Source organism: Macaca nemestrina, chromosome 2, assembly GCF_043159975.1.
Source record: "Macaca nemestrina isolate mMacNem1 chromosome 2, mMacNem.hap1, whole genome shotgun sequence".
Taxonomy (NCBI): domain Eukaryota; kingdom Metazoa; phylum Chordata; class Mammalia; order Primates; family Cercopithecidae; genus Macaca; species Macaca nemestrina.
The window spans coordinates 104,161,536-104,184,961 of record NC_092126.1 but is presented as its reverse complement, the minus strand read 5'-3'; the positions used below and the strand labels follow the sequence as shown (position 1 = coordinate 104,184,961).

General features: G+C 45.1%; 1 long non-coding RNA gene across 1 annotated transcript in view; it reads left to right on the top strand.

The window, feature by feature from the left end:
* Window positions 1–22,885, top strand: part of LOC105480253 (uncharacterized) — a 37,622-nt gene extending 14,737 nt beyond the window's left edge. The window contains exons 2-3 of the long non-coding RNA XR_986370.2: window positions 17,474–17,563; window positions 21,870–22,885. This is a non-coding gene — a long non-coding RNA (uncharacterized lncRNA). The remainder of the gene's footprint in view (window positions 1–17,473; window positions 17,564–21,869) is intronic.
* Window positions 22,886–23,426: the final 541 nt, after the last annotated feature.

The following is a 23,426-nucleotide window of genomic DNA, read 5'->3' as shown; positions in this document are numbered from 1 at the left end:
GGCAGGAAAGCTGGAGTTTTCATCTGTTATTGGTTGATGGCTGCTCTTGGGGGTCCCTAACACTTCTTTCTTGTTCCCACATGGACTGATCAAAGTCCTCAGGCAAAGAGTTGCAGGTATTGTTCATGTGATTAAGTTGCATTATATGCCATGGTTGACTCTAAGAAAGGAAGATTATTCAAGTGGGCCTGACCTAATCTCATGAATCCTTTAAATCTGGGTCTTGAGATTAGAGACAGGGGATATAAGAGACCCAATATATTAATATAAGAGGGAATCATTGCAAGGGACAGTCTCTACTGCCTACCTGAAGATGAAGGGGTCATATGGCATGCAGTGGGCAGCTGGCCTCTAGGAGCTGAGAATAAGTCCTGGTCAACAGCTAGCAAGAAGATGGAGACCTCAGTCCTGTAACTGAGGAACTAGACTCTGCCAATGAGTTCAATGAGAATGAGCTTGGATTTCTGCCCACCCCTCCCCCCGGCCCCAAAACCTCCAGATAAGAAGGACCCCTTAAATGTGGGACCTGAGCAGGGAACTCTGTCAAGATGGGCCAGGAATTTTGACCTACAGAACCATGAGCTAACAAATGGATATTACTAAGTTGGTACAAATTGATGGCGGTTTTTGCCATTAAAAGTAATGGCAAGAACTGCAATCACTTTTTCACCAACCTAAATATTTTAAATCCTTCAGTTTGTGGTAATTTGTTATGCAGCCATAGAAAACTGATACACTGACCCATAAAGCAATTCTAGACCTGTTTGCGCTTGTTCTCACCAGTGGTCACCAATGACTATCATGGAGCAGCCATTACCACTATAAGGAGAACCAAGCAGGAAGAAAAGCCTTGGGTATGAGGCAGGATTAGGGGATTGAAACCAAGAGAAAGGGGAGGCACAGTAAGGCTGCACTGGCTAATTGTATGAAACAGCTGCACGAGCAGAGGAACCACTCGGAACCCAAAGCAGTCATGGGAAAGCTTGCAGCAGCCTGGTGGGGTGAGTCAGGAAAGGGGGCTTCTTTCTTAAGAGCAGGAACTATGCTTGAGATCACTGTTTGAAGGAAGAGACGTGAATACAGGCCTTTTATGAGAAAATATACAACTGGGATGACTCAAGGAGCTGAAATTTTTGAGATGAGTATAGCAATAAGAAGGTAATAGCTAACCTAAAGGAGAGAAAGATAAAGAAGGGGAGGAGGAGGAGAAGAAGGAGAGGGAAAGAGGGCTATAAGGAAAACAAAAAAGAAAGAAATATCCACAATAAAAATGCCCATACAGGGCCACGCATGGTGTCTCATGCCTGTAATCCCAGCACTTTGGGAGGTCGAGGCAGGTGGATCACAAGGTCAAGAGATCGAGACCATCCTGGCCAACCAACATGTTGAAACCCCATCTCTACTAAAAATACAAAAATTAGCTGGGCGTAGTGGTACATGCCTGTAGTCTCAGCTACTCGGGAGGCTGAGGCAGGAGAGTCGCTTGAACCCAGCAGGCAGAGGTTGCAGTGAGCCGAGGTCGCACCACTGCACTCCAGCCCGGTTCACAGAGTGAGACTCCATCTTAAAAAATAAATAAATAAATAAAAATAAAAGCCTGTATCGAAGTCTTTAAGCAATTTCTATTAATTTGTGTGTTTGGGAAGCAATTCAAAATAACACAAATACCTTTTGTTAAACCCAATTGCTAGTATACAAATTTTTGTCACAGCATACTAAATTAAAACATCTCTTAACACCACAAAAAAAAGTACCTTTCTGCTTTAAATAAATTACCTTTGTAGAGCAGTGGTTATCTTATTCCGTAACAGTCAACAAATCCACCATGTTGGTGAATTAACACATTTTCCCCTTATTAGAATGAAAGATCCCAAAGACGTGAAAGAAGCAGGTATTAAAAAGGTGGTCTCCTTAGAATCTCTCAAATACAAGTTTTCCCCAGTATTAAACAACAAAATGTCACTTAGGTCAGGATTTCTAGAAATAGAACCTGAGACAGGAATTTCAAGGTACACAATTTATTGAAGGAAGCTCTTCAGGAGAAGGGGAACAGGATGGAATGAGAAAGCAGCTAATCAAGGATGTGGTCTCAGATGGATACCAGCCTCAGTCTTGTCCCAAAAATGGGCTGGGAGCTAGCCTTTTGTAGCCCTATAGAAGTTAGTTATGCTGCCTTTTGGGACTGCGATGCAAAACCTCAGGTTCAGCCAAAGGCAATTCTCTGGAGCCACTCACAGGAGCTGGGGGAGGAGTGCGAAAGCAGGTTAAGGAAATCTGAGTGGGGTCTCACTCCAACTGTGAGCAGAGTTTGAATCTTTTCCAAGGAGGTTCCTCAGCCTCAAGATAAATCAGAGGGTAGAGACAAGGGGGTATCCAATTCCATATGCCAGAAGCATACAGGTATCCAGCCCTAGCAAAACACCTGTGACACCAGTTTTAGACCTGATCTTTGATTGTTCCCCCTTCCTGATGGCCACAGTCATCACAGTTCTGGCCCTGACTTTTATGCATTCCTGTTAACTCGCAGTCCTCTCTTTAACCTTGGCTTAGAGTCTCTTGGCCTCCAGTCTCCTCCATGGCAGGCACTATATCCTGGTGAGTCCTCATCTCTGCTGGGATCTGGTTTCAAGAGACTGTAAGAATCTTTAGGCTTAGGAAAGAAATTACAGAACATTCGAACTTGAGGGACCTTCAGAATCTCACGTAGTCTAACTTGTTATTCACAGCGGGGAAGGACCTTGCTACATGCTGGTTTAGTCTCTTGCCATAGAGTCCAAGAATTTTGTAAGCGCAGACCAGTTCAGATGTCCACTCCTAGTCTAAGTACTTGTTGTCATAGTTTTAAGGTACATGGAGCAGCCTTGTCCAGGCAGGGACTGTGGGTAGAGCGAACATCCTCCTCTGACCCAAAGGCAGCCTATCCATTGTCAAGCCAAGAGCCAATCAAATTTCCTTCTTCAAAGATATGAACTGAGATATATATAGAGAGATTATGGTTAGCAAAAATGGATACTCCCAGCACTCCAAAGAGATTATGGTGTAGAGAGGGACCAGAGGAGGTCACAGCAATATTTACAAGTCGGGTACATTTATAGCTTAAGGGGTATTCATAGAAAAACATTTATAATTATGGAGGCAATCATGAAAAATTTATGCAAGTTTCTGTTTGCTTTTACTTATCCAGATAGCAGAAAACTGGGTTCCTGGGTCCCCAGACGGGCATTTTGGTTAGGTCTTTTAAATATCCTGCTACTTCCAAATGACAATTAACCAGTTTCTCAATTTCAAAAAATCTAGCCTGCCCGTGAATTGAGTGAGGAATGGTGGAATTTGTCTAAGGAACTCAACGGTTTAATGCATTTTGCCATGGAGATTACAGCTATTGCAGCATGGGGACAGGGCTGGCTTGAAAAAAGATGAGCCCTCATTCAGCATTCTGTTCAGGCAGCTGCCCATTATCCAGGGGGTGGATGATCCAGTTTGGGGATTTTTCATGCCTCTGGCTTCTCCTCCCTTCTACTGTCTGCCCTTTGGCCACATTACAGATCAAATTAGCATGTCTTTGAGAGGATAGAAGGGGAAGGGACAGGTAGAATTCAAATTGGTCAATTTTGTAGCTTGTTCGCTGCTCTAATACATGAGATCAAAACCAAAGGCTAATGTGGGGTTTTGGATTATCAGTGGATTATATTTAATCTATACCAGACCTCCCCTCCATTACTAGAGAAATTGAAGTCTGATGGGGACTCTCTGTATTTCATATGGATGCCAGAGCTCAGCACATAGAGGCTTGTCCAGAATCTCAAACACATACATGTTAGAAGTTTGGAGCTGGAAGGGGACTTAGAGATGATCCAGCCTTGGAAAATCGAAGCTCGGAAATCTGAAGCAATGTGCTCAAGTCATACCATGAGATGGTTGCCAGTAGTTAGTGAACAACTTGAGAGGAGACCTGAAACCAGTCAATTTTAAAGTGACATAACTGACAGGTTGATATGTGAGATATTAATTAAATGTGCTCCTTCATGACCCCTGGTGGCTTCTTGTTGGGACTCTCCATCAAATGGAAACTAAAATCAGGATCATCCATTGCTGCAGACATCCCCCCAGCACTGAGAGCAGAGACTCCTAACCCTAAAGTTGCTGAAGAACACAGCTCTGAGTTTGAGACTAGACAGACTTGATGCAAAGAGGTAGCAAGAGACAGGTTTTCCCTCTGCCTGAGGAGAGAAGAGTTTAAAGATCAAGAATGAGGAGTGATACATTCCATCATACACACACAGAGGTTGTCATCATCATCATCATCATCATCATCATTATCATCATCATCATCAAAGGAAGGAGCAAGAAATGGGAGAGGGCTCCTCATGAGGGTTGGGGACAGCTGAGAGAGAAGAGGAAGGCCTTTGCTTCTCTTCCAGAGGTTTCTGACAGTGGCAATCTCATGGAACTACCTCATTGGAGCCAGCAGAGTGTTAGAGAGCTGGTACAGGAGAGGTACAGGAGGCAGGCATCAGGCTGTCTTCAGCCCCCAAGTGGTGTGGAGGAGACTCTGCAGGTCCCACATAGCCAGCAGAAAGAGTCAGCATGCTCTTGAAAGTTGCCAGATGAGTGAGGTAAATTCAGGAAGACAAACACCAAAAAAGGGTGCAGCTTATATGGTGGTTGGGATAGGTAGAGGAAGGGAAGCATGGCTGATTTGATTCTAAGAGAACTTTTTGGAAACCAGACCACCCACTTGCCACACCCAGAATGTGAATTACATGAGCAACACTCCTCAGCAGACTGCCCACGTCCAGTCCACCCGCACGGAGAAGGTGGTTACCACCCTGCATGCAGACACCCAAAGTAGAAGAGGTCAAGGTGGCTGCTCCCTCCCACACATCCAGTCACGAAGACCTCCAGTCCCTCCCACACATCCAGTCACGAAGACCTCCAGTCGCCACCTGCTCCTCAGAGACTAAGTCAGGACAAAACAGGGGGAGAGGCAAGAAATCCCACAGTCATTTTGGGCTAGACTGCGACCAAATTGCAAATTGCAGATCCTAAGTTAACCCTAACAATGACTGGAGTCATTACACAAACTGGATGATGTTTCCTGCCACCCAGTAGAACTGGGGCTTATATTCCATGGGGAGAAAGAAAACGAGTTTCGTCACTGTACTTGGTGTCTGGGGGGCTGCTTTAACTGCGAAATTCCATATCCAAGACAGTCCTTTATGGGGTAGCAGTCCTCTATTTCCTGAAAATCAAGTAAGAGAGGCAGAACCCCACACTCCACCTCCAGGGACAAACCGGTAGGAGGAAACGAATATTCAGTAAGCACCTGTTATGTCCCCGCCCTGTAGTAAACACCTTCGCCATCCTTCGCGTCGTAAACACCTTCGCCATCCTTCGCGTCGTTTCTATCTGTAATGTCTCTGCAAAGAGGAAGCGCTCATCTTTGTTTTAGGGAAATGCAGCTAGGACCTAAGAGCTACATTTACATCGGTCTCAGTGATGCCAAAGCCCTTTCCTCTTCCGCCAAGCTGCCTCGGGGCAGAACTTAGGCTGAGAAACATCCTCAACCCCAGCCTCATTCCTCCCTCCGCACACTCCCGCCCTGAGTGCTTTAAGAGTAGGACAGTCAGCAGCTGAGCACACAAATGCAGCCCTGTCTGGGAACAGGGAGTCCAAGGGGATGCAGCGGTGGCCTTTGGAGGGGTCAGTGACAGCTGTGTAATCGGGGAAGCACCTTGTCCAATTGGAAGCCCACCCTCCCTTTGAACTATGCGCAGTCCCCCCCCAGCTGCCTGCCTCATGCTCCCTCCTCCCAGGCTCTGGGTTGAGTTTTTTCCTTGGCAAATCACACCATTCCGTTGGGAGGGCGGCTTGCTGAGTTTGGCAGTGTTGACACAGCAGTCTCTGGACACGTTCCGGGAAAGCAGGCTACAGCATGTGAGATGAATTTTCTCCTGAACTGTGTGGTTTCCAATGTGTTAGAAAAACAAACTTGGAGAAGTCTGTTTGGCGTGTGTGCATGTGTAGACCCCACTTCCGGAGTCGAAAATGCTGTTGGCCTTCGCCCTTGTTACTTAAAAAAAAAAAAAAGAAAAAGAAAAAAGAAAAAAAAGTCCGTCCTCCCAGCGTCTGGTTCCCTGAAACCTGAGGCAGCGTGGACAATGGGAGCCCTTTCAAGTCGCAGCCCCAGGGGCCACGTGACTGCGCCTTTGTCCCGGGAGTGGAGGCAAGTGGAAGCTGCCTGGGTGTCTGGACATTGGAGCCCTTTCAGTGTTGCTGAGCTGCTGGGCCTCACCTCTCCACCGCCTGCCTCCAGGCCCTTGGCTACCCCTCTTCCTCCCAAACATCCAGTTCCTGTTCCCAAAATAACTGCCCACAGGAAACTGCCTCGAGGTGGAGCCTCTGCAGTGGGTGAATTCTTAGCGCCTCTGCAGGGATCTCGGGACCTGGTAGGGCCAGTGAAGAGAGCAGACTGCCTATCACTGCTACAGTTCACAAGCTGTGATGCCAGGAGGGCTGGCAACACCCACTCTTCATGCTCCTCCCATCCCATAACTTCTGTTTTTCCCATAAAAGCACGGCCAGGTCGCAGCCAAGTCTGACTCCTTTCACTGCTTTTCCATCCTTCAGGAAAGGTGTTCAAGTACTTTTGACCTTCCGATGCACTGGCCAGTAATGCCTTCTTTCTCCACAGGGCCTGTGGCTACCTGGCCACAGGGCAGTGAAAGCACTCCGGCTGGAAACTACTGCTCCCTCACCTCCCATCTTCCCATGAAACAAGCCAAAGAAGCCCCCTTTGTTGCAGAAGAGAGAGGTCCCCGCTCCTCCTTGCCAGGGAGAGAGGAGGCAGAGCTGACTCTGGAATCAGAGTCCTGGAGGGGAGTCATCCTCGGCACTCTAAGTGATAGGATGCGCACGAGGGGGTCGCTCATCTAGATTTCATCAGTGTAGTTAAAGTAGGTGTTATCCAATTCTCTAAGCCAGTGATTCTCAACCCCAGCAGCAGCACACCGGGATCACTGGGGACCTTTCACTACTTCTTTACCCAAGCAACCTCCAAACCGAGAAAATAAGAACCTCCAGGGGTAGTACCAGGCACTTGTATTTTAAAAAACCCCCCAGATGGTTCCAGCATGCAGCCAAGTTTGAGAACCACTGGCTTAACAGTCCTTCTCAAACTCATATATATGTGAACCACCTGGGATCTTGTTAAAAAAATAAGTTCTGATTCAGCCTGAGATTCTGGAGGCCTAACAAGGAGTGCTGACTCCGCTGGTCTATAGATCACACTTCAAGTAGCCAAGCCTAAGAGTCTGTAATGATACCCTGTACCTCTCCCTGGTTGAATGGGCAGAAACAACAAGGAGATAGGATGGGAGGGTCTATAGAGGACTTGTGGACTTCTAGGTCTTGAAGGGATTGCTGAGATAGAAGTCACATCCATGCATTTGGGAAATCTCTTCAATGGTGGTCAGTGGGATTGTGTCTGAATTCAGGATAGAGTAAAATATAAACTTCACCCTTCAAAGCTTGGATGAGAGAAATGACATGGGAGGAAATCACCTCCTGTCTTCCAGCTCTTGGCCTGATGCTAAGGATAGTGACGGTCTTACGCTGACACACAGAGTGACATAAAGCCCTATTTGGGATTGTCAAAAACCATCTGGCCTGAAGAGGGCCATGGGATCTCAGGGAGCTCAGGCAATGAGGGGGATGAGGCAAATGTGGTTCCTCCTCTCAGGGTGTCTCGGTGTTTCACATACAGCTGACGTGCTCTGCCTACAACAGGGAAATCCTTTTTGTTGCCTGTTTCCTTTCTGATTCAGAGCTAGTCAGTGCCTTCAAAAATACAAATAACATCAGAGCCTCATAACAGGTTTCTCAGAGTTACACAGCCACAACATCCAGAGCCTTTGAGCCACAGTAACAGACCCTCTGGTCTAAAGGACCAAAGCAATAAGGCACTGACACAGGTGGGATTTGAGACTCATAGTTCTCCCCAAGCCTCATTTTCTCATTGGTAAGATGGGCGTAACAAAAGTATATACCTTTTCAGATTATATGAAAATTAAATAGTGTGTGTAAAGCACATTGCACAACAGTTGGTAAATAGTAAATGCTCAATAAATGCTAGCTGCTATAATTATTATTATTATTAAAAGAATATTCATCTCATAGAATGTGAAAGCTAGCATAATGCTTAGCACATAGAAGATGTGCAATAAACACTTGCAAAATCTAAGCCAAAGATAAGTTTTTCTTTTATGCTCCCTTTTGCTTTCTTAGGGTATCTATCAGCCTTTAGTTGGCTTCCATCTTCCTGCCCCTTCTTTAATCATCCTGCAAATGCAGAGAAGGTTTAGAATGCAAATTCTCCCTGGAAGAAGTGTGACAACTGCCTGCTTTACAGAAAAGAGCTCTTCCTGGTGGGGGCGGGGGGAGGAGGAAAGGATAGGACTTGGGAAAGGAGCTCTTATTTACAGAGACCCTGTAAGTGAAGAGCGCAATACCAGGTGCTTTATAGACATTACCTCAGTCAATGCCCGAGTCCTTTCCTCCTTACATACAAAGGAAGGGGCAGCATCTTCTTAAGCGGAAATACCTCCCTTTGCATGGTAACACTCTGCACACATCCATGCTCTCAGAGTATGGTTTGAGGAATCATTTCTTCATCACTGAAAGTTTCTGCCTTTGTTGGAAAACACATCTTTCCCTCTTAAGTCTTGGAGGATTAAGTCTCGAGGAGTAAGTCCAGTAGGCTCAGAGTGTCTCTCTGAATTTAAATACAAAGGAAGACGTCTATGGAAAGGTTGGAGCTAGGCAGGAGCCATGGCTCTGGAATGTGACAGCACAGGGCACAAGGAATTGCAGTGTTCCCTCTTGGAGTTCTCCTTCCTGATAACCGTGTGTAGGAGGGATCTGCTTTCTGCCAAGCGTGGTCTCTGCATGTCTGGAGACATTTGGGGATGGGAAGTAGTGGGGCAGGCCTTCTGAAGACCACAGAACCACATGGGAGGAAAGCATCTGTGATGGCTCATTTTATCTCAATCTGACTTGGTTAAGGAATGCCCAGATAGCTGGAAGAACATCACTTTGGGGTTTGCCTGTGAGTGTTTTAGGAAGAAATGAGCATTTTTATCAGTAGACTGAGTAAAGAAGATTCCCCTCACCAATGTGCCATCATCCAGTCCATCAAGGGCCCTGCTAGGACAGAAAGGCAGAGGAAGTCTGAATTTGCTCTTCGCTTAGGCTGAGACTTCCATCTTCTCCTTCCCTCAGACATCAGTGCCCTAGTTTTTGAGTCTTCTCACTCAGATTGGGATGTATGCCACTGGCTCTCTTGGTTCTCAGGCCTTTGAGTCTGGACTGGACCTATGTGACCTGGGCTTCTAGTTTGCAAATAGCAGATTGTGGAACTCCTCAGCCTTCATAATGGCATGAGACAATCCTTCCTAATATGTCTTTTTCTGTGTATCTAGATATAGTCTATTGGTCCTAGTTCTCTAGAGAACCCTGACTACTACTCCATCTGCATGGTGGGTCATGCTTGGCCTTGATTATTAGAAGCAGAATGATGTGGAGTGATTATTAGAAGCAGAGTGATGCGAAGTACAGTGTAGTGGCTGGCCCTGGGTCTGGCCCCACCCAGCCCCATGGATTCATGTGATCGCTGGAAGAAAGAGTGCTATGTGGGAAAATGGAAAGGGCTGTCGAATGAAGAGTGGAGAAGTGCTGGAGCACGAGCAGCCCAGCTCTGGCTGTCCTTGGTCTCCATGTGAGGCAGAGTGGAGAGGTGCCTTCATCTTCTCCATGTTGCCATAGGCCATTATGCATTTTGTCATATGGAAGGCTCTAGCACTTTCTCTGGCTAGGGTGGCAGCTATCAGCGTGGGGCAGAAGCAAAACCTGGAAGAGGTGGCCATGCCCAGCAAGCATGGCAGTGCACAGGACAGGCTGCAGTGCCCAGTAGGAGGGAAGGAAGAAGGTGCCCACTATGCAGAGAAGGACCCACTGGAAATGAGAGTGGTGACCAGGAAAACTGCAGTGACCAGTGAGAGGAAAGAAGAGCAGTGCCCTGCAGAGGCCCAGCCTGGACCATAAGCCAGAGAAAGAGACAAAGGAGCCTGGGGGAACGTTGTGTGGCAGCTGAATGGACTTGGGCTCGAGCTCCCAAAAGACACCAATAAATATAATATGGGGAGGCTTTGACAGGAGCTGAACTCCTGTCATGGCTGGTGGTAGGTGGAGTGATTTCTGCTGAAGTCTCATTTTTAACCCTGGGGTTCCTGGAATGCCGAAATATTTGTCACTACCCCAATATCATTGGGATGAAGCCTCTTTTCTGTGCGTGGCTGTGAGCACAGCACTCACGCCTTCATCCTCCCCACCCCTCCCTCCCTCTCTCCTTTATCTCTTTGGATTTTTGTCTGCCTCTGTCACCATCCCTCCATCTCCGTTGTCTGTCCCTCTCATCCCTGCCTCTATCCTGTTCACCCTATTTCCCATTCCCTACGCTATTGCCTGACTCATGGTAGGCATTTAACAATTTTTTAAACTTCATATTATGGAAAATTTCAAACATACACAAAAGTTACGGAATAATATAAGGAACCACCATGTTCCCATCACCCAGTTTTAATAATCTTCCATTGACGTCCTCACCCACCCCTCCCTGCATGTTATTTTGAACCAGGCTCAGGCATTGTATCATTTTACCCCTAAACATTTCAGAAAGTGTCTCTAAAAGATAATGGCTCGATTAAAACATAACAATACCATGAACACACTCAATAGTTAGGAATAATTTCTTGCTATTATCAAACACTGAATCAGTGCTTCAGATTTATTCAACTGACTCCACTTTTTTTTTTTTTTTTTTTTACAGTTTGTTCATTCAGATGAGCATCTAAATAAGATTCATACATTGTGTTGTGTTAATAAGTCTTGTTAGGCTATCGTCACCAAATATTTTTTGGCTGACCACATCTCTTTCTGTTTCTCTGTGTCTTTCTATTTTTCTGTCTTCCCTTCCAGAAACATCTTGGTTTCTGCAGGCTTGGTTTCTGTCTGTCTAGGTCTGTTTCGGTGTAACTTTATCTCTCTGTGAATATTTTTTCTGTCTGTCTGTGCCTTTATCTGTATCTTACTCTCCTCTCTCTCTCTCTTTTTCTCTCTCCCTCCTTCCCAAGTCCTGTCTGTCTTTGGGTCTCACATGCGCGCGCACACACACACATATACATGCACAGCCAGGATATCCTGTAAGGGAGTCCTGCACACACCTGTGGCTGAAAGTGTATGAACTTGGAGCTGAAGAAATAAACAAGGTCCCTAGCTTAAACATGAGTGCAGCTTTATCGAAGCATCTTCTGCTTTTTGTGCTATATCCCTTCCACTGGCTTTCTTAAGACTCTCTTGTTATTTAGTCCTCCTTCAATAACCTGCACATAAGAGACAGGACCAAAACAAATTAACAAATATGATGGCTGAATGTCCTGCACAGATGTCCATGGTGTTTGTTACTTTATCTGTTGTTCCAAGTAAAATTCCTGAAGGATCACAGCTTGGTGAATTCTTAAAACACTGTCTGTAAAGAAAGCTGCTGAAATAGAATGCTTGTCAACTAAGTGCTACTTCACATCAATCACAGGGATGGCTCTGAGTTTTGAAAGAAATCTTTTACAAAGTCTTAAATTATTTGTTAGAGCTGGAGGCAACAAACCCAGTGTTTTTCCATTCTTTTCTGTAGTGGAATTCTTTTTTGAATAAAGTCTTACATAAAACCCAAATATATAAAATGCATAAAAACAGAACTTGGTAAGTGTGGGTTGGTGGGTGGAGGGTGAATTGCTATGGAAAATAACTTAAACAAAGCAAAGTAACAAAAACCGACCTGACCAAACTTATTTTGCAAGGAAGTGTGCATTAGTATAGAACCAACAGCAGAATTCAGCACCTCCTACCTTACTCCTTGCAGGCAAGTTCAGAATTTCACGGAGACCTTGAGTCTAGGGCTTTTAGTATTTTTCAGGTAACCATTTTGGAAAATGAACTGAGCCAAATAGTCATTTTGGAGGTTTCAAGTCCTCAAAACCTTGAGCCATGGCCCCTTTGTTTCCTAGGGCAGAATCTGTTGATTGACTCCTTGGCAAATGACTATTAGCAGAACAACTTTAGAGTCTGATTATCAAGGTCAGAATTGCAGGATGTGAGTCTGCCTCTTAGGAGAGTTGCCTGTGCTTGTGGGAAGGTGAGTCCTGTATGTTTGGATAACAGAGCTGGAGAGTCAAAGATGAGAATAGTGACACTCCTTGATTAGGGACAGTTGCCATGAACCCACTTTGAAATGGAAATTCCAAGTGATGGGAAGAAACATGCTGGATGAGAGGCAGCTTGGATGCCTGGTCTGCAGCTACACACCTAGGACCCTAGAGAACCCACAGATGAAGCTGTAAACCTGGAAGAGACTCAAAGCGCTTGCTGTCTGCACACGTGCATCTCCAGGGGTGCTGCCAATGAGAGCTGCTGAGGAGGCAGAAGTCTCTGGTTCATACTGAAGGTTGACTGTAAGTAAGCTCAGGGAGAATGACTGCATACAGCTGCGAGACTTGAGAAAACTCACTCAGCTCAATATTGGATTGAGTTTTGGGGACCAGTGAGGTATACTAGAAAACACATGAGCTTCAAGGCTAGAAAGACTGAGTGTGTATCCCAACACCATCACTTTCTTTTATTATTATTATTATTATTATTATTATTATACTTTAAGTTCTAGGGTACATGTGCATAACATGCAGGTTTGTTACATATGTATACTTGTGCCATGTTGGTGTGCTGCACCCATCAACTCGTCAGCACCCATCAACTCGTCATTTACATCAGGTATAACTCCTAATGCAATCCCTCTCCCCTCCCCCATCCCCATGATAGGCCCCGGTGTGTGATGTTCCCCTTCCCGAGTCCAGGTGATCTCATTGTTCAGTTCCCACCTATGAGTGAGAACATGCGGTGTTTGGTTTTCTGTTCTTGCGATAGTTTGCTGAGAATGATGGTTTCCAGCTGCATCCATGTCCCTACAAAGGACACAAACTCATCCTTTTTTATGGCTGCATAGTATTCCATGAACACCATCACTTTCTACTTGAGTGACATTGGGACTATTACTTAACCTGCTAAGCCTTGGTTGCCTCGTCTGTAAGTAAGGATGATGCCACTTACCTAGTTCACAGCATATTTGCACAGTTGACTCTCAGCAGCCTTGCAAAACTGGTCTTGCAATGCCTGCTAGTCAGTGAAGAAACTAAGATCCAAAAGGAGTCCCCTTCTCAATCTCACTTACCTGGTGAGTGTCCCAGGTGAGCAGATCTTTGCTTCGCTCCTGGTCCACGATTTATCCACCACCCCATGCTGCCTCTTGTCTAATCTTCAGTTGGACAAATAAAAACACAGAGGCCAAGAACTGCATTAAAGAACAGCCAAGATTCAAATTTATAGAGAAAGAAAATATATTGGTAGTTGCCTTGGGCTGGGGTGGAAATGGAAATTAATTGTAAGTTGGCACAAGGGATCATATTGAAAACCTCGTAAAATTGATTTATAGTGATTGTTGTACAACTCTATAAATTTACTAAAAATGCATTGAATTATACACCAGAAATGTATAAATTTTATAAGTAAAATATACTTTGCTAAAGTATAGCGTACATATATTGCTAAAGCTGTTTTAAAAAGCCAAGATTACAAAATACATTTTTTTTTTTTTTTTTTTGAGACGGAGTCTCGCTCTGTCGCCCAGGCTGGAGTGCAGTGGCCGGATCTCAGCTCACTGCAAGCTCCGCCTCCCGGGTTTATGCCATTCTCCTGCCTCAGCCTCCCAAGTAGCTGGGACTACAGGTGCCCGCCACCTCACCCGGCTAGTTTTTTGAAAATACATATTTTCTTAGAAAGAATTGTCTATTTTACCAATCATATTTGGAAGTCATTCATATTAGTTTATTTCTTTTAAAATGTGTGCCCTGTAATTACTGATTTGAAAAAATAGAAGGGTCCAATTTCCTCTACAGTAGTCATTCATTAGCAACACAGTTAATATTGGCTCCATTTTATTCTCCTCATTTGTAAGACTACAGTTTGGCAACCATGAGATTGGTCAATATTAGAAGTACCACTTGTTAACAGCTGGTACAGGAGGTGGCACATTGTGGGCTCTCACTAGTAGCAGGGTTAGAGATCTGGAAACTCCTATATACCCTAAGATCACAGGATAAGGAATTAGCAGTCTGCATGGCTGTTGTGACAACTAGCAATACTGTATGAAGGCAGGTACCACCTTGTCTGACACTCAGTAAATCAAGGCAATGAGCATTTTTATACCAACCCAGGGCTACTGAGTCACTGGACTTCACTTGTGCTGCAGAAACCCTCACTCCCATGTCCCCATTCTAGCTGGATGAATCCTAGCCTTTTATTTTAATTTAATTTTTTTTTTGAGACATGGTCTTGCTCTGTTGCCTAGGTTGAAGGGCAGTGGCACAGTCTTGGCTCACTGCCTCCTGGGTTCAAGCAATTCTTGTGCCTCAGCCACCTGAGTAGCTGGGATTACAGACAAACACCACCACACCTGGCTAATTTTTGTACTTTTAGTAGAGACAGGGTTCCACCATGTTGGCCAGGCTAATCTTGAACTCCTGGCCTCATGTGATCCACCCACTTTGGCCTCCCAAAATGCTGGGATTGCAGGTGTGAGCCACTGCACCCGGCCAAATACTAGCCCTTTAGAAGGCTGCATTGTTGTCAGTAACATATGGGAGTGTTCCATCACTAATTTTCGCCAGTGAAGGATGAGAAGGAGAAAATCCAGCAAGGTTGTATTTTGAGAAAGAGCGACACTTGCAGGGTGCAAATATGAAGTTTATAGTTAGTATTTTGTGGTGGCTGATTCCATTTCTTCATTTAATTGTAATTGAAAATGTGACAAAGCAACTCTTCATTGTTGTTGTTGTTGTTGTTGTTGTTTGAGATGGAGTCTCGCGCTGTTGCCCAGGCTGGAGTGCAGTGGCACGATCTCGGCTCACTGCAAGCTCCACCTCCTGGGTACATGCCATTCTCCTGCCTCAGCCTCCCGAGTAGCTGGGACTACGGACGCCCGCCACCACACCTGGCTAAGTTTTTGTATTTTTAGTAGAGATGGGATTTCACCGTGTTAGCCAGGATGGTCTCAATCTCCTGACCTCGTGATCCACCTGCCTTGGCCTCCCAAAGTGTTGGTATTACAGGCGTGAGCCACCGCGCCTAGCATTGTTGTTGTTGTTGTTGTTTAAAGGAAGTGATTTTTGTGGTTTGGTGACCCTGGTACATTTTTCAGAGTGGCCTGGCCACGCATTGGTACTGGTTGGTGCCTTTGGTTGGAACAGCCAGTTTCAATGTTGGTATGTGGGCTAGCATATTACTGCAGCTCTGGGAGATATGAAGTGTGTCTTCAGGGTCTTAGAGGCTAACACTGAGAAGCTGTAAGCTTTTCTTTTTCTTGGCTTTGATAGCAATGACCATTGACCTAACACCAGGAATCCTGTGTCTCCAGTGGAGAGTGAAACCAGGATTAAAGTGGAAAATCTTGGGGGCCCAGATCACCACATGTACGCTCCAGGGGTTGCATTCCTTATCTGTGAATGGAGCCTGCTGGGCTGACCATGGAGGACCTGAGGGAGGGGGCTGAGAGCTCAGACTGACTGATTGGATGTCTGTGTTCCAAATTCCTGCATCCATGAGTCTGAGACATTCCTGCTCCTCACTGTATTCCATATGGTTGCCCCTCTGCCTTTATGGGGATACTCCTGACATTTATTGTCTCCTCTATGCCAGGCACTGTTTTGAGCTGTTGCACTACTGTTAACTTACTCAGTTCCCACTACAGCCAGCTGAGGTTTATCTGCCTTTCTATCTATTGAGGGTCTCAATGGGGTTGTGCATTAATACATGCAAATATATGTGGTTTGTATTAATACATGCAGATATACGTGTATGTGTGTGAATATATATACATGCATGTATATTGCATGTATATGTATACATGAATATTCCAAATTGCAACAACTCTACCTACTTCATTGCCAGAAATTCTCATAAATTTTTCTCCAAAATACAAAGTTAGTGCTCACTGCTTTGGCTTGCGGAAGGGCTGGATGGCGGTAGCCTTACTTGAAACTGAGCTCAGCAACTTCTGGCTCCCAACATCCTTGCCAGCCTCTGGCTTCAGTTACTTCAGTGTCTGCCAGGCTGCTGGGGGAGAGGAGAACCAGCGATCTGTGGCGCTTTTCAAACCTTCTGGTAAGATCACAGGAATTTGGTTTTTACCAAACCATCCCCTCCCACTGGCACTGAGATCTTACTCCTCAACCCTGCAGTCACTGCTAAGCCGCCTGCTTCTGAAAGCTCAGGTAGAGACCCTTCTTTCTCGTCCTAAGGATTTCACACGGTGAGAAATAGGACACTCATCCCTCTGTATCATCCTCGCTGAGGGGTGCTCCATGGCTGAACATCTGATCCCCTAGTGTCACAGCTCATAGATAGGTTACAACAATTACAGTACACACTGGTGGCCATTTGGTCTGGCATGTGCCCTTGGGGTGGTGGATCTGGGCATATGCTATATCTGGGAGCAGCAGCCTGCTCCAGTGAACCCTCAAGGGAATGCAGTTTACTGAAACAAATGTACTAAGCCCTCAGGGAGGCTGCTGCCCTCTCTTGTAACTACTTTCCTATAATTTGATTTACCTTTGAAACTCAATGTCAAGTGAGTGATCAGCATCCCAGTCCCTTTCTCCCAGAGTTTTCATGGCCTCTGGGAAAATTCTTGCAGCAGAAATGTATTAGGAAAGGAGATCTGCTGTCCTTCAGGAGGCATCATTTAGTCCCTAAATACTGAGTGTACTAGAAAAGAAGACTGAACTCCACTCACCCACATCTTTTGATTCTTAGGCCTTCAGTCACCAAAATTTAGGCTCTCAGTTAGAAAACTTTAGCTCAATGAGGTTAAATTACTGGCCCAAGATGGTATGACCTATCAAGGGCTTTGCATCAACCTACATTGCTTCTAGGACCAGCTGTGGCTATAAAGAAAAAGAAACCTCAGATGTGTTTGGAGCCCTTGGTACTATTCAGGTTGCTGCAGAAACAGGGGAACAAGGATTTGAGGGCAAGTTGTTTATTCGGGAAATGATCTCAGAAATCACCAGTCAAAAACTAGGAAAGTAAGAGAAGCAGACAGAACAAGCAGGGTACATTAATAAGCAGGTTATCACAGAGCAAACAGGGCTTTGAGGAAGCGCTGGAGACTGTAAAGGGTTGATCCTCAAACTCATGCGTGCATCAAAATCACCTGGAAGGGATATTGAAACTGACTGCTGGGCCCCACCCTCAGAGTTTCTGATGAGTAGGTCTGAAGTGAGTGGGCCCTGCAAATCTGCATTTCTTTCAGGTTCTCGGGTGATGCTGATGCTGCTGGCCCTGGGACCGTACTTTTGAGAGTAACAGTGAAGCACATGCCTCAGAGTGGTCCTGCCTAGAGGTAAAGAGTTGCATATTCATCTGTCACTTCTCATCTGTCATTGACTGAAGGCTGCTCCTGGGATGTTTAACTCCTTGGTGCCTTGCCTACTCACCACGCATAGCCCTGCAGCCAGAGGTAGCACTCAGGCTGAGTAACAGGCACCGCTGTAAGGAGCCACCGGGTGTCAGAGAACAGAGAGTGTGGGGGCCACACCACCTGAAGGAACAGTGTATCTCTGTGGCCCCAAATCATAATACCCTAGTTAGGGAGGCAGAAAGAACCCTAAACCATAGCGACAAAAAAAAAAAAAAAAGAAAAGAAAAAGCACTAGTGTTCCAGCTGCTCTTGTACTCATGGTTGTGTGACCTCAAGCAAATCTCTTACCCACTCTAGGACCCCAGCTAGAAGATTTCCAAGGTCATATCTGTCTTGAAAATCTCAACTTTCTGTCCACAAAAGCCTTGCAGCCTGACAGCTAAATCCAAGTTATCATATTCAGCCACAGCCTGTGAAAACGTTCAGCCCTAGCCAGAGCTCTGAGAAAGCAGAGGTTTGAGAAAGCACCAATGTTCACATTTGTTGCCCCTGCCCACTCTTTCCCTGCAAGGTGCTACTTTGCTCAGGCAAGTGTTGCCTCCAGAGTGCCAAGCAGTGTGCTCCACTGCCCTCAGGCTCGCTAGGGTAGACATCCTGGGTGGGGCTCTCAGCCCGCTGGCCCCCAGCACCAGGCTCACTGCCTTCCTCTGAGTCCTTGGCAGGTGTATCAAACATTAATGAGCCACGTAGTCTCAATCAAGGAGGGCTATAAAACTATGCATTTTATTTTAATGAGTTATGCAGTTAAAACAATAAGCTGCTTAAGCTCTTCATTTGGCGTAGGATGATGCATTAGGGCAGACTTAATTGTTCTCCTACCTCCCACCTTTCCCTGAACAGCCTAGCAATGACCACTGACTGCTTGTTGAGCACCACTGGTTGAGCTTTCTTGGCACCTGGTCATAAAAATCAAACCTGGGCTTTCCCAGGGTACCGGAAAGGGCAGCTGATGTAGAGGAAATACATGAGGCTTACATGCAGATAAACTAATGTAGTGGGCATCTATGGGTTTATCTTCCAAGTAGCCAGAAGCCCTTTTGTCAGAAACGGTTCCCAAATTTTCCTTGGAAATCTCACGTCTCCCCCTTCTTAATCCCAAAGGTTTGAGACAGTGAGGCCCACCTGATCCCAGCCAAATCAGCATATTTCATAACTCCAGTCCAATGACTAACTCAGAGATGAGCACATGACCTAAGTCATCCAATCAGAGTTTATCCTGGGACTTCTGCTGAGTCAACCAGGAAAGAGACACTTTGTTTATGCTAAACCTGGAGCTGTGAGGATGAGCATGTGAAGTTTCCAGGGGTCACCGTGAGAGACAGCCTGCCTGAGAATGAAGGCAATCTGAAAGGCAGCGGAGCCAAGACGGGGGGAGAGGCAGCTTCTTAGGGACATTTTTCAAGTGCCTTGATCCAATTGTCCCCGATAGCTGTGCCTACCCTTAGACTTTTCAGGCATGTAAGCCACAAATAACCTTGTTTCCTCAAGACATTCTGTGTCTTGTATCTGGAAGAATTGGGTCTAGCATATTTGTGTTCACATGATACCCTGCTCTTGCCACAGCTAGCTGTGTAACCTTAGGTAAAATCCTGACCCCCACCCCTCAAGACCTCCACTCCTGCTGTGCCTCTCAGGTGCCTCTTCCGGTGGGGACATTCCACAATTTGATTCCCAGTGCTATGTCACCATTCAGAGAAATGGCAGAAAATCCCAGGATTAAGGTTCTGCATCTGTTAATTCTCTTGGTGCAGTCCTTATCTCTGGAAGGGCCACACCGTCACCATGCTTGACTCACTCGTAACAACCTCTTCCATTTTTAAGATTTCCCTTACAACTCTGAGTATAAAATCTCATGCTGCCATAAATACCTTTTATTGCTTAACTTGTCTTCAAATCATGGCATGAAGAGCCATCAGAGGAGCAGGAATTCATTATTTCAATGAATAACTGGAAGGCCCAGACCTTCACTGAACATCACTGTAAGAGAAGGGCAGAGGACTTGGAGTTTTTCCATGCCCATCCCCCAGTGTGGTCCACCATCTCTCCTGCTCCCTCAAGTAGCAATATCCGCTCCTCTCTCAAGATTCACTCAATATAGCACCTTTCTGAATCCAATCCATGTTCTCCTGGGCAGGACCAGATGTCTTCTTTGTTGGAGGTCCTCTTTCTCTGTCTCAGAAATCCAGAGAGTGAGTAGGGAGTCCAAGGTCATGAGTCCAGCCCTTCAAGGTCATCCTGTGACCTAACCTGCCATCTTTGTGTTTCCCTTGTCCCAAAGTAGACCTGGCCACCTTGGTAGACCTCGCTGTATGTGTGTGGGTGTGTACAAGCACATACACGTATGTGTGGTTCTTTTTAAGAGACCTGAGCACAGTGCCTGAAGACCTTCCCACACTATCAGAAGGTTAGGAGAAAGGTATAGGTTGGGGTCATGCTTCTCATAAAAGTGCTATCTGTTTATAAGCATATGATTGGTTGCCACTTGGATGGGAAGTTACTTCGTTCCTCCTGTCCCATGAAAGTGGCTGAAAGTTCCTTGCCTGACACCTGACCTGCTGCCAAGCTCTCTTGGGTCTCCCAAGTTTTGTGATGATAGGTCCATGTGCCAGGTCACCCTTGTTAATTCCCTAACATTTCAAACAGGAATGCACCCCAGGTCATACTTCCTTTCAAAACATGTGTCACCCTAATCATACGGAACACTGGAGGACACCAGGTTTGATCACATTTTTATATCCAAGCTCTGATTTTAAATCCGAACTAAGGAGTCACTAATGTATGGAAACTTGAGGACCCTCAATATCATTTTTTCCCTTCTTTGTAATTTGACCTTTACTCTCTTCCACTTTTTTTTCCCTCTAAACCTTGAAAGATCTTCTAAGTTCATGTTAACTTAATTTAGTATGTTTAATAACTATATGCTGCTTTTCTCTTTTGTGGGGGAAGAAAGCTTCTGAGTGTCCCAAGCTCATTGTCCTATGTTTAGGGTCTTCTCCACCACTTTGTTTCTCACAATAGAAGCCAATAAGCCATGCAGGTAGGGCACAAGCAGGTGGTCAGGGCTTGGTCACTCACACCCACAATCTGTAGACTTTCAGTTGGAAGTTGGCCACCCAAAGAAGCAGAAACAGAGGAAAATTTCTTTTGATGATGGTGGGGATGGTGTGAACGCAGAATTCAGAAGCCAGTGGCCCATTCAGAGTAGCAGGGGCATCCCCCATTACACACCTATTTCTGTGGCACAATAGTGACTGTAGTTCTCTCAGTGAAGCCACCATCTATCCACATACAACGCCAAGCCTGAGTCTCTAGAGCTCTCAGGGATCCTGTCAGCTACCCAATATTCTTTCAGTGAATTTCTTTTCCTGGTCATATCACTCAGAGTCTATTTCTGTCATATGCAACAAAGAGCCCCAGTCATGAACCTGCTACTGCTTTCTCTTCCTGCCTCCCTCAACAAAAAACCCCTTCTGTCCATTGTTGGCACAGCCCTTCATGATCTGCTCCATCTCCCCTGAGGCAGCACATATATCCTCAGCATCCCCTCTGAGGTCCCACCATACCCAGACATATCTCACATTACACCAAATTAGGAGCATTTACCTGTCTGTTTTGTTGCCAGAAGTATCACCCAAGTCATTGATAGAGAAGGGATGATACCTTCTACCCCATGCCCACCCACAAACTCAACCTGTCCTGCAAGACTTTTCTCTGTGGAACTGAACTGGGGGCAGCTGGGCATTTGTGTCAAGGTTGGTAGAATTATCTGTACTTTATAGCAACCCAAAGAGAAACAGAAGTGGCTTGGCTTACAGACCTGAGAACTCTGCTCAGAGTTCTCAAATGAGTCCAGCTTTCTCACACCCCAACAGTATTCAAGCCAAGAGTCCCAAGAGATCCTCTTATCGTATTTTTGGGCAAAGAGAGACCCACCGGGAAAGTGGTTTATTCTGAGTCACATGTCAAGATAGCAGCTGCTGATTTTAGATCTCTGGAAACCCTCAACTCAGTTAATCAAGCATTTGTCACACCCTATCAACCCACTAAAATCCTTTTCGTCTTCTTCAAGCTCTTCTTTTCCTCCATTAGACAGATCTATCAATTAAGTTCTTTTCTTTCCAGGGACCAAACACATCTCTTTTCATAAAAATAATTTTTTAATTAAAAAATCTTTACTGGGGATGATTACGTGTTTTTCTTTCTTATCAGCCTTTGCTTTTTCTTTTAGGACCTGATCAAAGCTTCAGCTTTTCCAAGGAAGAAGCAAGAATGTATCTTCTAACCCAATATCCTCAAGATTGGGAAGAGTGTCCAGAGTCAGTAAGGGAGGCTTAGCCAATGCAGAAGCCTGGGTATTCCACTAAGCACTGAGCCTCACCAATCTAGAGACCCAGCAAGCATTTGGTTAATCTGATCCACATAGATGGATGGGTTTGATAATTCAAGCTAAGAACCACCTGCTCTGGTTCTAGAACTCTCTGAGGACAATAACTGCTTCTGGTTCTTTAGAGAAATTTCAGGAGAAGCCTGAGGATAAAGAAGGGATGGAATGGAAGGTGCAAATGAAGAGGCAGGCTAAAAGCTCTCAGCTTGTTCTTTTGGCATCTGAAAAGCATGCTACAGCAGTGGTTCTCTGCAAGATAAGAGCTGGGACACAAACGAGAATTTTACACAGGCAGGGCAGGGACTCCTACATGCTCCTGATGCATAGGCATCCCACCCTCCCAATGAGAACCACCACTCTGTGGTATTGGCCATATCCAAGAGTCAAAATTCTTTATCCTTTTCTTAAACTGTTCATCTCATGAACAGATGAGTCCAGGGTAGAGTGTCCAGGGTTGTGAACCAATTCACTTTCTTAGAACAAGAGTGAAAAGATATCTCCATCCACCCAAATTTGCAGTTGATCTTTCCGATTGCTTTGGAGAGTTTCAGTGGGAAACTAAATGCCTGAATTACTGGTTAATGTATTGTTTGTGTTCCACTTGCTCCCACAAAAGACTCAAAAGAACTTACAATAAAAACACACATGGTAGTTTGGGAAGACCGCAATAAAGATAAGAAAGATATTGGGTATTATGTGGACAAAGAGGATCATTGTTTCATTTACTAAGGAAGAGAGTTGCTTTAATCAGGAGCTTTGAGCTTCCTGAGATGGGGGTAAAAGTGAAACCTCGTGGGTCCTTTAGAACCTTATTGATCAAAAAATGTTTTATCAAGGGAGATAAGCTTTAAAAGATCAATAAATGTAGACACAACTGATTCTTTTAAATGTTGGCATATTCTATAGTATGGATGACTCATAATTTATTCAGTCACCTATTGATGGCTTTCAAGTTGTTTCAAGTTTTGCTTATTTTTTCTTTCTGGATCACTTGAGCAATACTTCAATATCTACAATGCATTATCAAAAGAGAAAAGCTAGAAGCAGACACATTTATTGACTCCATTTTTAAACAATGTACTTAAAAAATTTTACATATATGTATATGTGTTTGTACATGTTTGTTTGGCCTGTAGAAATATGTGAAAGGAAACACCAAGATTGCCAATATTTGCTATCAAGTAGAATTAGGTTCTATCATAAGCAACAGAGACTAGAACAACAGGTGATACAAACAAGATAGAAGCTCATTTCTCCATATGACAAAGAAGCCTAGAGCCAGGCAGTCCAGTATAGTGGCTCCACAAAGTCACCAGGGACAGGGCTTCTTCCGGGTCACCACTGCAAAGTGCCATGATATAGCCCTCATCCTCATGGCCTGGCTATTTTCCTCATGGTCCA